At 38.3% G+C, this 12,690-nt stretch overlaps 1 protein-coding gene across 2 annotated transcripts in view; it reads right to left on the bottom strand.

Annotated features, from left to right (window-relative positions):
- KCNK2 (potassium two pore domain channel subfamily K member 2) overlaps nt 1-11,527 on the bottom strand; it is a 132,156-nt gene extending 120,629 nt beyond the window's left edge. Inside the window, exon 1 of one of the 2 annotated variants that reach the window (XM_064709108.1) lies at nt 11,424-11,527. The gene's annotated coding sequence lies outside the window, so the exon portion shown is untranslated. Of the gene's footprint in view, nt 1-1,320; nt 1,339-11,423 lie in introns of those variants that run through there. The other variant, XM_064709109.1, reaches the window with a different exon arrangement.
- Nucleotides 11,528-12,690: the final 1,163 nt, after the last annotated feature.

Here is a 12,690-nt window from a genome sequence, read left to right as displayed (position 1 = left end):
TAGCAGAAAACATTCAGTGCCAATGGCAGAAGGCACCAATCACCTATCTGCAACTCTATGGCATTGCTGGGGCAAGTACGTCACCTTTTCCTGGACTCCAGGGGACAGACAGACATCAATCCCACACTACTCCAGCTGCCACAAATGTGGAAAAAAATTAATAAGAATTCAGCAGGAAAGGAAAGCTTTGAGAATCTGCAGAACATAAGAACCACAGTAAAACACTTCTCCTCTCTATTTGTAATATCTGTATACACCAGTGTCTAGACTGGAAAACACTTCCACAGAGCATTCCCCAGGAACAACATTAGCATCTGCACTTTCTAGAAGAGTAGCACAGTCTTTGCAGCTGGTGTTTTCTTAAGGGCTGCATGACAAACATGAGCACAATTTTTGACCAGTATAAGAAGGGGATGTGAAAAACAACAGTACACAGATTTTTAAGGTTCAGGGAAATAAAATGTTACAGAATTATGGAGGGTGGGTGGGGAGCAGAGTTTTGGTTGTTTGTTTTTCTTGGTAACTAGTAAAATCAGATGAGGGAGAATTTATATTTGAACTCTTTTGTACTAAACTTTTAAAGAAAGTACCCACTGACTTTTTACCTACATTCTGCTTTTTCATAGCAGTGTCATCACAATGAAATTCTTCTATAGAGGACTTCATTTTACCCTCTGTTATAGTGATAATTCTCCCAGTTTTCTCTCCTGCAAAAATTCTGAGAAGAAATCATAATTTTCAGCAACACATAATTGCTTTCTACAGTTACAACTATGGGTCATACTAATTACATGATGCTTTAATGACCAAAGTCCACTGACTGGAAAACAAAATTCACCAGACAAAAATCCACTTTTGTGCTGGTAAACAAATAATTACATCCAGTGTCTGTAACTAAATCAATACTAATCCTTGCTACTATATTACACAGAAATGTCTACAAGTAATTCCTGTGTCTTAAAATGTAAACTTTCTGGTAACTCAAGGAAATGGAGGATAAGACTTCACAACTGTTATATGTTAGCAATCCAAGACCTATTTTTGACAGTTTTTTAATCAATATCTTTCCACTACTGTGTCCTTCTGAAATTATACATAGATCCCTGTGAAAAAAACCCACATTGAATATTTGCTCTTTAGGATTTTCCCATTTGCAAAGCTGTATAGAAGACTCCTTTCCTTTTTAGCCCAGGCTGTTTCAGTGTTTTATTTTTATCTGACCCAAATATCCCAAAACCTAAAAGTAGCTGTTTTTATCAATGCACATTCATTAAGAAGCATGACACAAAAATAAACAACATACTTTCTGTTGCATCCTACCTTAAAACTCAAGAGGCAAAGCAACTTTTAGACCATCACAATTTGGTGGACAACTCTCGTTCTCATGCATTCTGTAGTCCTTAGTTCTTTCAGTATGACCTGGAAGATGTTCCCATAGGAAGTTATCCTAGAGCAAGTCAATTGTCATCTAAGGACTTACACCTGGAGCGTGGCCCTTTTGTGCATGGATACAGCTCAAGGAGGAGATCAGCAGTTACAGTGCAGCTCTGTCATCCAAGAAGCTCTTCTTCCTACAGGGAGATCTAAGGTATCTTGACTTGGGCATGTAGAAATCTAGAAACTGATTAAAATTCTGGAATATTCTGACAACAGCTGTTTTAAGCAGAAGTTACCAGATGGTAATATTTGTGTGGGTACCACGTCATCTGGCAAGGAACAAGCTAATGATGCACAAAATGCTTTGATGCACAGCCTTCAAGCAGTAAACTTAAAGTGATATGAGGCCATACAAGGACTCATCCACACTGCTCTGCAATTCTGCATGATACAAACAATTTTTTGTCAATACAAGTGCACAGGTAAGGAGTCACAAAGTTATTTGGCACATAATGGTTGTTGGTATTAAAAAGAGCATCGTTCCTCAAAATGACTAATATTTGTGAGCATCTATAGAGATTTGCAGGAAGCTATAGAATATATTTTAGATGTATGCAGTTGGGATGGTGGGTGTTTGGAACATAAAAATCCAGTAGTCACATGGAGATTAAAGCACAGGCCTCTTTCAGTCACATTTTGGAAATGGAACACAATGACAGCCTAAAACCCCAAACCTACTGAGCCTGTCAAGTTTAAGGAAAACCACTGTAAAACTCAGGAAATACTACTTATGTGGGAAAATCTTTAACACAGACAAGACTAGAGCTGTTCCCTGCAAATAACAACTTTGTATTTCAAGGCAGCTGGTTTCAGAGCTATCTGCTCCATGTATATGTATAAAAGGCTCTGATTCAACTTCTTTGATATGAATTACATGATTGATAACAGAAAAATGACAGAAAGAGTAAGTGGATTTCTTGCATTGGTCTTGCAAGGAAGTGTGAAGACTCTGAAGGCTCAAGGCATCAATTTCCTGGGGTATTTATTTATTGAAAAAATCCATGGAGCATTGTTCATGCAGAAGTAAAAGTATCAATATCCATTTAACCAGGTGCTATTTCAAGAAATACATGGTTGTGCTCTGCATCTCAATTCTTACTCCAGAGTTCACACATCCTATTTGTAACCAACCCAGCTATGGAAAATGCAAAACTAAAAATAGGCCTTCACACACACCTTGATTTCACTCTTTCATTGAATCCTTGAGTACTTGCACTACAAAAATGAGAACCTTTTTAAAGTATATACTTTTACAAATCAGGGCTCAGCTGGAATCTCTCTGAAAATCATGTTGAACAGGTAGCCTGCTGATTTAAATTACAGTGTTGAAACCTTTACAAAAGAACACAAAATAATACTGAGTGATTAGTTCAACATTCTTGTGTGCTTGAAAGCTCTGAATCTGGGAATTTTGTTTGTTTGACTGAAAAAATGTATCTGGCTTGCTCTGAAATAATTTATTTCTCAGAAAATACATTTTTCATAAAAGATGAGATGTCTTCTGACATAAACAAAGCTTGACCAAGGTCAGATAAATTATGGTCTATAAATTATTATAAAGCACAAATATGTTACTCATTACTATTTTTACTTCTCTTAGGTAAGACTCCCTTAGGTATGCATATGCTGCACAATCAACTCTTTAAAATAAACTAGAGTGAAATTCACTATAGATGGTCTAAGTCTGTTACTGGTCTATGACTCTGGTGGTTATCCTTTGTTCCTCTATCTTGCTATTTAGGACTTCTGAGAAAGCAATTAGAGTGATAATTTTTGTCCTTAGAAATTTAAGACAGAATAATCACATCAAATCATATAAAATTGTTTGTGTATTTTCTTATTTGTTCTGTTGGACGATTTCTCCAGGACAACTATTATGTTCAATATCCTCAGTATATTAGCATCCTGCAGTAATGTATTTAGGTTGGGCATGTTTATTATATTTATTAACCAAAGGACAAAAATAACAGAATGAGATGTAATAGAACACATGCATCTTCTGTGCAGTTAGCAAGCAATGTATTTAATTGTTTCTCATTCATAATTGTTGATTTAACTGGAAGTCAACAACAGATTCTAAAGTCAATACTATTTACTTAGTACAGACCAAATTCTGTTCCAGAGGTTTGAGCAAACCTGAATTTTCAAGTACTACCATAGCCCTATAAATTTCTGTAGCAACAGTGAGGAATTCCCACTAAAATGTATCTAGATGTCTGCACTGGGAGGAGAGATATACCCTGCACAGACTGTGTCCATCAGCAAGGCCATGGTGACATAACGTTCTGCCTACCTCTTGTGTGGGGCTCTGGCATGTTAAGAAACCTGGACCATGTTCTCTCTTCATTCTCCCAACAGCTGAGGTTTGAGAAAAACTCTTGTGCAAGAGTGTAAAGCCAGAATCCAACCATGCTGTTTGGAATGAGCTGGGGAGCAGACAAGAGCAAGCAAGAGCTACAAATCCCCCAAAATGCCAATGGCACAAGGCCAGGGGCTCAGGACCAGGCTACAAGTACCTGAGGCCACCCCTGCTGTTCCCCTCTCCTGAAGTGAAGCCATCAGGTCAAGGATGTGGAAGAGTGGCATACAGTATTGCCTATTCCCATAAGCAGAGGGGAACTGGTGCAACTTCCAATAACCTCCATTTCCACCCAGACTAATGAGACAGGCAGCTCAGCACCTGAGCACCTCTCTGAGAATTGACACACATATACACACAGAACAGATTACCAGAACAGCATAAACAAAAATCATCTCACTTGGCAGACCCTCACAGATTTATCACACCTTTTATCTCACAGACTTATCTGTCATCATTTTACCATGACTTACTTCATCAACACTTCTTCTTTCTCCAGAGCTGGGTCTTAACCAAAAATTTCACATGCAGCTGTGAAATCCCTACATTTTCAGATTAAGAGATATGCCAGAAATTTTATTTTCCCATAGCCAGGAAATTATTCTTATAAAACAATAGTTCTCTCTAGTCCAAATAGAGTAAGTGGGTGCAGGCTTGATTCTTCTGCCTGCAATTGTACAATTATGCTTTTCTTATGATGTTTATTTGTCATCATTTCACTTTGATCACTGAAGTACTCAGCTGATGGAACCACTGCCTTTCTTTTTGAATTGTGGATAATGAGCAATGAAAGTAGAGAAAATCTGCATCTGACAAAATGCTGGAATTTGGATACATGATAAAATATCTCAAATGCTAAAGGACCTTATGGGTTAAATAGCTGTTTTGTCTCCTGAATCATCACAGGACTAAAAGTGCTACATGGAGCTGGAATTGGAGACAACACAAAGAGTCATTTAGAACAGGCATTGCAGTCTTCAAATACAATGTAGATGAAAACTGTAGAAACTCTGGAGGTCATTCTACTGTCATGAAAACAAATTGCAAAATTGTTGCAAGGGAGAGGGAGCAGGAGCCAGATATCTGATAGGTTATTAAATACTGAGCCCTATTTAAAAGTATGTAATTTCTTCAATACTCAGTCTTCAATGCAATTTGTCATATACAATCTGTTTAACCTTCATAATACAAGAATTGTTTCTACATTTTGAAAATACAGTAACTACAGGGGAATTTGCAGTCCTCCAGAAAAAGTAGGGTAACTGTGCCTCAGGAGCTACCTCATTTTTTTCTGGCTATGAGTAAGTGTCAGTATCAGGATTTAGAAACAGAATTTCTTGGCTTTTCTTCGCAGGACAATATCCAAAACGCTGTGTCACTTTCTATGTTGCATGAAAACAGACTTAAAATAACACCAGCATTTTCCACCTTGTACTATGTATATCCCTTAATTTTAAAAACATTTCGTGTAACTATCCAAGCTCAACAAAACCCATGATCTGAATCTGAACACACCAAGTATAGAACTCCCCAAGGTCACACCCTCACTAGCTTTTTTACACCTGCACTACACTGCCTGCAAAAATAGTTACCCTATAGGCTGACTTCTGGAGAAATTCCCACTTTGGCAGATCCATTGTTGTTAGGATACAACAATATCAAAGCCATATAAGGCTTGCCAACTGTTTGATCATCACTTCACACCCTGTGGGCAGAAAACAAGTACAATTAATGCAGCTCAATCCCTTAAGTCAAAAGTGCAGAGATCCAAGAATATCATATTTTTTCTAATAGTGATTCTGTCTTCAACTCACAGCACTGCAACATGAATTGAATACAGAGTAGACATAATGCCCTAGTAAATATTCTAGATTAACATTTCAATTACTTTTACTACCTTTGTAACAAAGACAAGATTAACAAAATCATTGCAGGATTAAGTAGTTACTGTCTAATGTTTCCAGTCTTATTATGATTTGTTCAAACCCATTACATGTACTTACATATGGCAAGAGAAACCTATCTTTGTTCAAAACTAACATATTTTAACATGGAGCACTCCTAGTGATGCACAGGTCTGAACAGAACCAGCAACTGAATAGAACAGAGGCAGTTTGGTCCTAAAAGACATTTAACAAATAGGATTTTCATGTCAATCTGGGCCTGCCACTTTTAAATGATACCTCTTAACCCTCTGCAAGAATGGAAAAATGGTGTTGGATGCTTCCTAGGTTTTTTTGACACGTGTGTCTTCAGGAGAACACAACCATGTCAATCATATTTCTTCCAGCATACTAAAATAAAAACATGATCCTCATTGAGTCTATAAAGATATTCACAGGGTTTTTTATTTTACTTATCTCTGTTATCCAGTACAAGCGCAACTTCAGCATGAAGCTGCTATGAACAATTTAGACTGATAAGTCTCCTTTAGATTACTTTTTTATGCTCTCTTTACACCAGCAAGTTGTGTTTAAACTCGTCTTTCAAATTAGTATATTCCGTGTATTGTTTAAAAGCTGTGATTCTAATAATTTTGTCCACTTCAAGATCCTTTTATAGCTTCCTGTATAGGTAGGCAGGATTTAGCACAAAGGAGTGTCCAAATATAGATGGTTGTGTTTAGCACAGTGTTTGTTACCACATTAATTTCCTGCATTCCTGTTCCAACATGAATATAATTTCCCAGTGCAGAGAAACCTCAGTTGTAGACAGCTCAGAGATGAGCCTCAGGCCAGGAGTACTCTGGAAGAGAAAAGTTATTCTGTCCTTGGAGACGCGTGCCATTTCTGGAATGAAGGCTGATTTGTCAGCATAGAAACAAGGATGTCAAGTATACTTCTTGGAGCAGGCATACCTGAAATTTTCCCAGGGACAGCAAAGATTACATTTTCCCTGATACCAGTACTGGAATTATATATTTTCAGAAGCAAGGGAATGAGGAGTGACCACACTTTGTAAAATGACCCATTTTTTTCCTTCCTACTATCACCAAACATTTCCAGACCCTTTTCCCGGCTCTTGTCAGGTTGATCACTCTCTTTATCTCCCTATTTAAACTCGTGATCAAGGAATGAATGTTTTATTACTGTCACGAAGGAGTGGTTACACAGGGAGTAAAGAAGTGAACACAAATGCAGGAAAGAAGGTACGTAGGTAGGTTTGGGCTTGGTTCCCTATCTACACAATAGTCCCTAAAGATTAATGGCACTGCAGCATTTCATAGCACATATTGCCTTGTGTACAGTTAAATCATTTTTTTAATTTGGAAACTTAACATTCAGCAAGAATGCTGGCTGGCAGTACACAGCAGCTCCTCCATCCAAGGAAGAATTCACATCTCCAAGAAGGACATATTCCTTCTGCTGTCAGTGAGCCATTTTCTACTTTGTGCCAAAGTGTCTGCAGAAGTCTGTCAGTCAAGACAAAACACATAGACTCAAAAACTTGGCCATGCCATTCCTCACAGTTTGCTACAGACCCGAATGCAAGCCAGACAGCATCTGTGGAGGATACAGGAGGAAAGGTGACCTGCAGTTCACCAGCGGGTGTGAACAGATAGGAGAGATGTATTGATTCTGCTATTCTGGGTACATCTCACCCCAACACCCACGTTCACACACATCCATACGAAACATTGCTGAAACCCCCAACACAATGTGGTGCATTCCATCCTTTGCACATTCATTCAGGACACTCCAAGAATGATGCCTATCCATCCTGCTTGCACAGCATCCCATGCGGGACTGTCCCTCTCTCATACTGCCATTGCTACAGTTCCAGCCTGTCCTCAGCCCCTGTGCAGATATCTCTGTATCATTGCAATTGCCCCAAGGCAGCCGTTCTTACCTTCACATCTTGCACCAGGGTCCTCACCAGCAGCAGCTGACACAGATCCTGTGACTCATGGTCACAAGCCTATGTGTATCCTATGTAGTGCTGGTCAGGTTGGGAAGGAGCTTTGGTTGGAAACAGAAGAGCGAAGAGACAAAGATGGATGTACCATTCATCTCTCAAATATGACTGGAGGTACATGTTGCTGCAACAGATTTACAAGTAGACCAACACTTTTTTTCCAATTTGTTTTCAGTGCTCAGAGTTATTTTTGGCCAAGAATGCTATTCTTTGAGTGTCTGAGCTCCTCTGGAGGCTTCTTCTTCCTGTGAACCGTGGACTGGTTCACTGAGCAGCCTCCAAGTCCTGTGTGGTAAGCTATCAGTTCCAAGAAGAATGAGTCAAGTGTTTGCCCACATGAAATTCATTCCCTGTTATTTTAGGAAGAAGAAGAGAGGCTCATAACTCATTCTCATCATTGCTGGGAAGCAGTCACCAGGTCTCTTGCACAATGCATTGAACTGTGCTTTCATAGTGATTTAGGCAATATAATGTTACAGCCAAGGTAACACATGACATGGCAATGCCATGGAATGTGCCCTTGTAACAAATATTAAATATTTCAGCAGATATCCCTGCATTTCAACAAGGATCATCCATCTACATCCAGATTGAGATCTGTTAAAAATATTATAAAACAAATTCATCTAATTATTTTTAAACTTGTTAATGAAATAATTGCATTACTAACAATGACAGTAATAATTTGAATTCTTACTAATACCATAAATTAAGTCTCATGCACGTCCATCAGCAGTTATATTGTTTTTCCTTTGAATGTGAAGGGCTTGGAATCACTGGATCATGAGTTTTATTTTGGAAAAATGAAGCTCAGTCTGCAAACCTATATTTGATCTTGCTTTTTTTTTTAAACAGACTGAATCTGTGTTCATCTTTCCTTTCACTGTGCAGATGCATCTTCTGCAGCAAACGCAGAAAAGCAATACTCAGCAGAGTCTCAGGTGAAGAGATTAACTCCTCCACTCCAAGCCTAACTTGACACATGGCCTCAAGACACTCTCCTTCATCAGACTGAACATTTCTATCTTGAGTGTCACTCCAGACACAGAATTCCTGCAGTGCTCCATATGGCTCATGGATGGGTTCATCCAGGCTGAGGAACTTCATCACTGTAGTGCCTAATTAGCTCCATGACTTCAGGACCTATAGAATCAACCAGCCCTACCCACAAAATCCATATCACGATCTGAAGGTACTGATGGTGTACCCTCAAACAGGCTGAGAGAATAGACTTCTTGCACCATTCCCAAATCCTGCCTTCTCTCATGGTGCTGAATTCAGCTATGGAGTTTTCTTTGAAGGCTCAAGGCACAGTGTCTGCTCTACAGATGCTTGACGAACCAGTAAAAATCACAGAATAAAATGCTGTGCAAAACCAGAGTGGCAAGTGGTCACTGTAGCTGAGATGGAAATTAAATTTACTTTTAAATCTTCTCTGTCAACAGATTATTTAAGGCTTGCCTTTATTTTTATCCTTCCTGCTGGTTTGAGTTTCTGGATCATTAATGCAGATTAATGATAAATATACTAGTAAGATAGACTTCCTCCCAGTGGTTGGAAACATGTATTTTAGAAACTTGTTCCTCTACCAGTTTATTTCAGTGAGAATTCAGGTTTCCAAGAAACAAATCAGGCTATTTATATATTAAATGAGAAGCAGTAAGGATAGATTTTACTTTTTAAATTTCAGCAAAACCAAGAGTAACTTACAACTGTGTCATTAAAATGTAGTCTGGAGAAAAATGAGCAGATGTAAGTGCATTTCTAAGTACCCATCAGCTGAGCTTGGTGGTGAGTGAGAATGCAGATTTTTTTTAAAATTCCATATTAAAAAAAAACAGATGCTGGAAAAATCTCAGCAGCATCTTAATTCTGCAGTCTTTATGGTGTGCTTGGCATTGCAATATGCACAATCTTTCCTGATGTTCACAGGGTAATGTAAGTATTGACATTAGTAATTTCTCTAAAGAAGTAAGACCTGTGCTTTAGGGAGCCCCTTAAGAGAATGGTCTCCTCCCTGAGTGATAATTGAATATGGCAGCTACAATCAATAAATACTTTTCAATTCTAATAATTTGAATCTCACATTGACTCAAACGTGACCCTTTGCTAATGTGACCACTTTGCAATGTGAGAGAGGTATGTTGGTTAAACTCATGTGACTGCAGCTTCCTGGAAAGAAAGTTTAGAATAATAAAGCCACAGGCAACTGCAGAGCAAACTCCAAACATATCACAGTACACCCAGCTTTTAACAGTATCCACTGAAAGAAACACAGAGAGAAAGAAAGCAGAGAAACAAAGGATAACATTAATTCATATGAAAATCCCAGATGGATTAAGACTGCTGAAGGTTGGGATTATACAGTTATATCTGATAGTTATGGTTCTGAAAATTAGGTTCTAAAGCCTCTAAGGAGATTTTGCAGCACCACTTCATTTGAAGTCTTAGCCTTGATGGCTTTTTTTTTCTCCAGGATTGTTCTCCATGTTTGGATTAGTCCTATCCACCGAGATGGTCACTAACAAATGCAGTAAAACAGATAGAAAAGCTCTTCAGACCTCTTTTGGGGATTCAGCAAGAGGGAGACTGGCATAGATTGGTTTACAATTTAAAATGGAATGACATCACACTTTTGCCTTCCCTACCAATTCTTTTGGATATACAACCTGCAAGTAGGGAAAAATTCTGTGGTGTTGATCTGCTTGTGCTTTTAAGATAGAAGATGGGGGGAGAGGGAAGAAGATGGGAGGGAAGGAGGGAGGGAAGGACAGAGGGAGAAAGGGCAAGCTGGTTAATGTTTTTCTTTCAGCTTGTTTTCTATGAGTCACACCACTAAGTATTTGCATTAGCAGGTCTCCTGCTGCTGCTACATCATTCAGCTGTTTGTTTAGTTGCTGTGCCTCTTGAAAAGTCCAGCAACACCAAATTTTTATATATCCTTCTTGTACTTTATTAATGAATTAAATCTTTAAGAAACAAAATGTTCCCATCACTGTTCTTCTACCTGTAGAAGTAGCAGTCCCTCCAGTCTCAGTGCTATTACTCACTCAAATAAAAGGTTACAGAACCAGACCAATATTTATTATTACTTATTTTATGTTGTCTCCTGACCAAATTGTATCAGAAAAACTGAAAATAACAACATAACTGACATGTCACAACAATCAAGTTTAAAGTTCAAAGCTTCTTATTCCCACTTGTGAATTAAAATAAAAAAGTTGCTTAATTTTAAATGTTTGCAAACCCAAACACTGAGTATAACTTGACCAAATCACTTTGAAAGAGTTATATTTCTTTCTTTAGGTATGAGACAAACATTGTCCAAAAACATATCAAATCAGAAGTTATTTAAAGTAAGACTGAGACTGCCTTATTCTTGCAAAATCGGGTCTTCAAAAAACTCTTGTTACTGAGTTTAACAAAAGTAAGGCTTTGAGCAAAACTCTTTCATGGTCAGGATGCAGAGAAGCTGCTAAGTCTAATTAAAGAAAAGGAAGAACTGCAGACAGCTTATTTTCTCTTTATGAGGATAAACAGCAATTTGCTGTTTGATGATCTTTCTCTCTTGCAGCATTCTGAATTTCTTTAATAGTTTTCTTTCAAGTAACCTTTTTTTTCATTTTCAAGAGTGCTAGCATAAGATATGCCAATTAGATACAAGCCACAGACCTGCTCTACATGAAAAGGCAATAAAAGCACACAAACATACCTGTTCACAGAGAAAGGTAGCTCAGACAAGAGATCCACTCTATGATTGAGACGGGGTCTCAAGAGGAGCGCTTGTAAAGGAAGCTCTTCAAAACAGCTCTGTATCTTCTACATAAGATGTTTGTTTTGGTTTTCCTCCTCTTTAATCAAAACAATGACTGGTGGGAGAAAAGCAGGTGTTTTAAGCCTTGTCTTGGTTGTAAAAGAAACAGCACATTAAGAGAAACTTTTCTTCATTGCAGGCATGTGATCTACGCAACTTTCTCCTGGTTCAACCCCAAACGGCGAGTGTGGATAGATGGTGTCTTCTTACTTGTGACATCTGTTCCCTGTGTGAATCCAGACATGCGTGTCCTGACTTCAATAACAAAAATGCTTTTTTTCTAGCTACTTGACATTCTTGCTACACCAACATAACTGAGAGAGTATGAGCTATAGCTCTTGTCTATCTTCAACAGAACTATAGGATAATTAAAGGACTACTCAGTTATTTCTATGCAAATTAACTGCCTAGGTGAAATTTAAAACATAGCTTGCTCTTCAGAACGTTTCTGACTTGTAGTGATCTGCTAGAAGACAAGAAGTTAGCATATAAAAATGTTTAGTTGCCCAATTTAATTAATCTGGAGACTTCTACATAGAGAGTATGTCTCCCACTTGCCACATGGGCATTGTTTTTGAAGTTACTGAAAACACTGAACAATTTTTTGAAGCTGGAAGTTTAACCTCTCTGCTGTACAACTACTGCTTCCTTCTAGATCCATTCTCAGCCTATATGCCACTTGGGCTGAAGATGGCTTTCTGAGAGGGGACTTCTAAGATGCTCTGGAACACTAGGTAGGTCACTCTCTACATAAAAATTGGCAAGGCGCGGCAACAATTTATGTACTACAACTTACACTCTTTTCTGGAGCACGTTATTGATGTTTAAACTTCTTCAGGTATACACAAGGGGCATCAATGATCAGTATGTTCTACTCAGAGTGCCCTTCCTCATCTCTTATTCTATAGTGGGTGAAACCCACAGGCTAAAACAAAGCTGCTCCTCTGAAGGGGGTCAGGCACAATCAGTAAGAGTTAATTAAAATACTCCTTAGGTTGAAGTGCTAAAACACTATCTGGGCTCTAAAAATGCTTGATTTTATCCCTGTTAACAATTCTATGAAGAATTTTCTTCAAATTTACATGAGCCTATGCTTTCCTTCAGTATAAAGTTTTTGCCTAATCGTATGACCTGTATTCTTCCACTGAGGTTTCTTCGGTTCCAG

This window comes from Zonotrichia leucophrys, chromosome 3 (assembly GCF_028769735.1).
Source record: "Zonotrichia leucophrys gambelii isolate GWCS_2022_RI chromosome 3, RI_Zleu_2.0, whole genome shotgun sequence".
Taxonomy (NCBI): domain Eukaryota; kingdom Metazoa; phylum Chordata; class Aves; order Passeriformes; family Passerellidae; genus Zonotrichia; species Zonotrichia leucophrys.
The sequence above is the reverse complement of the archived record's forward strand: the minus strand, read 5'-3'. Positions and strand labels throughout refer to the sequence as shown.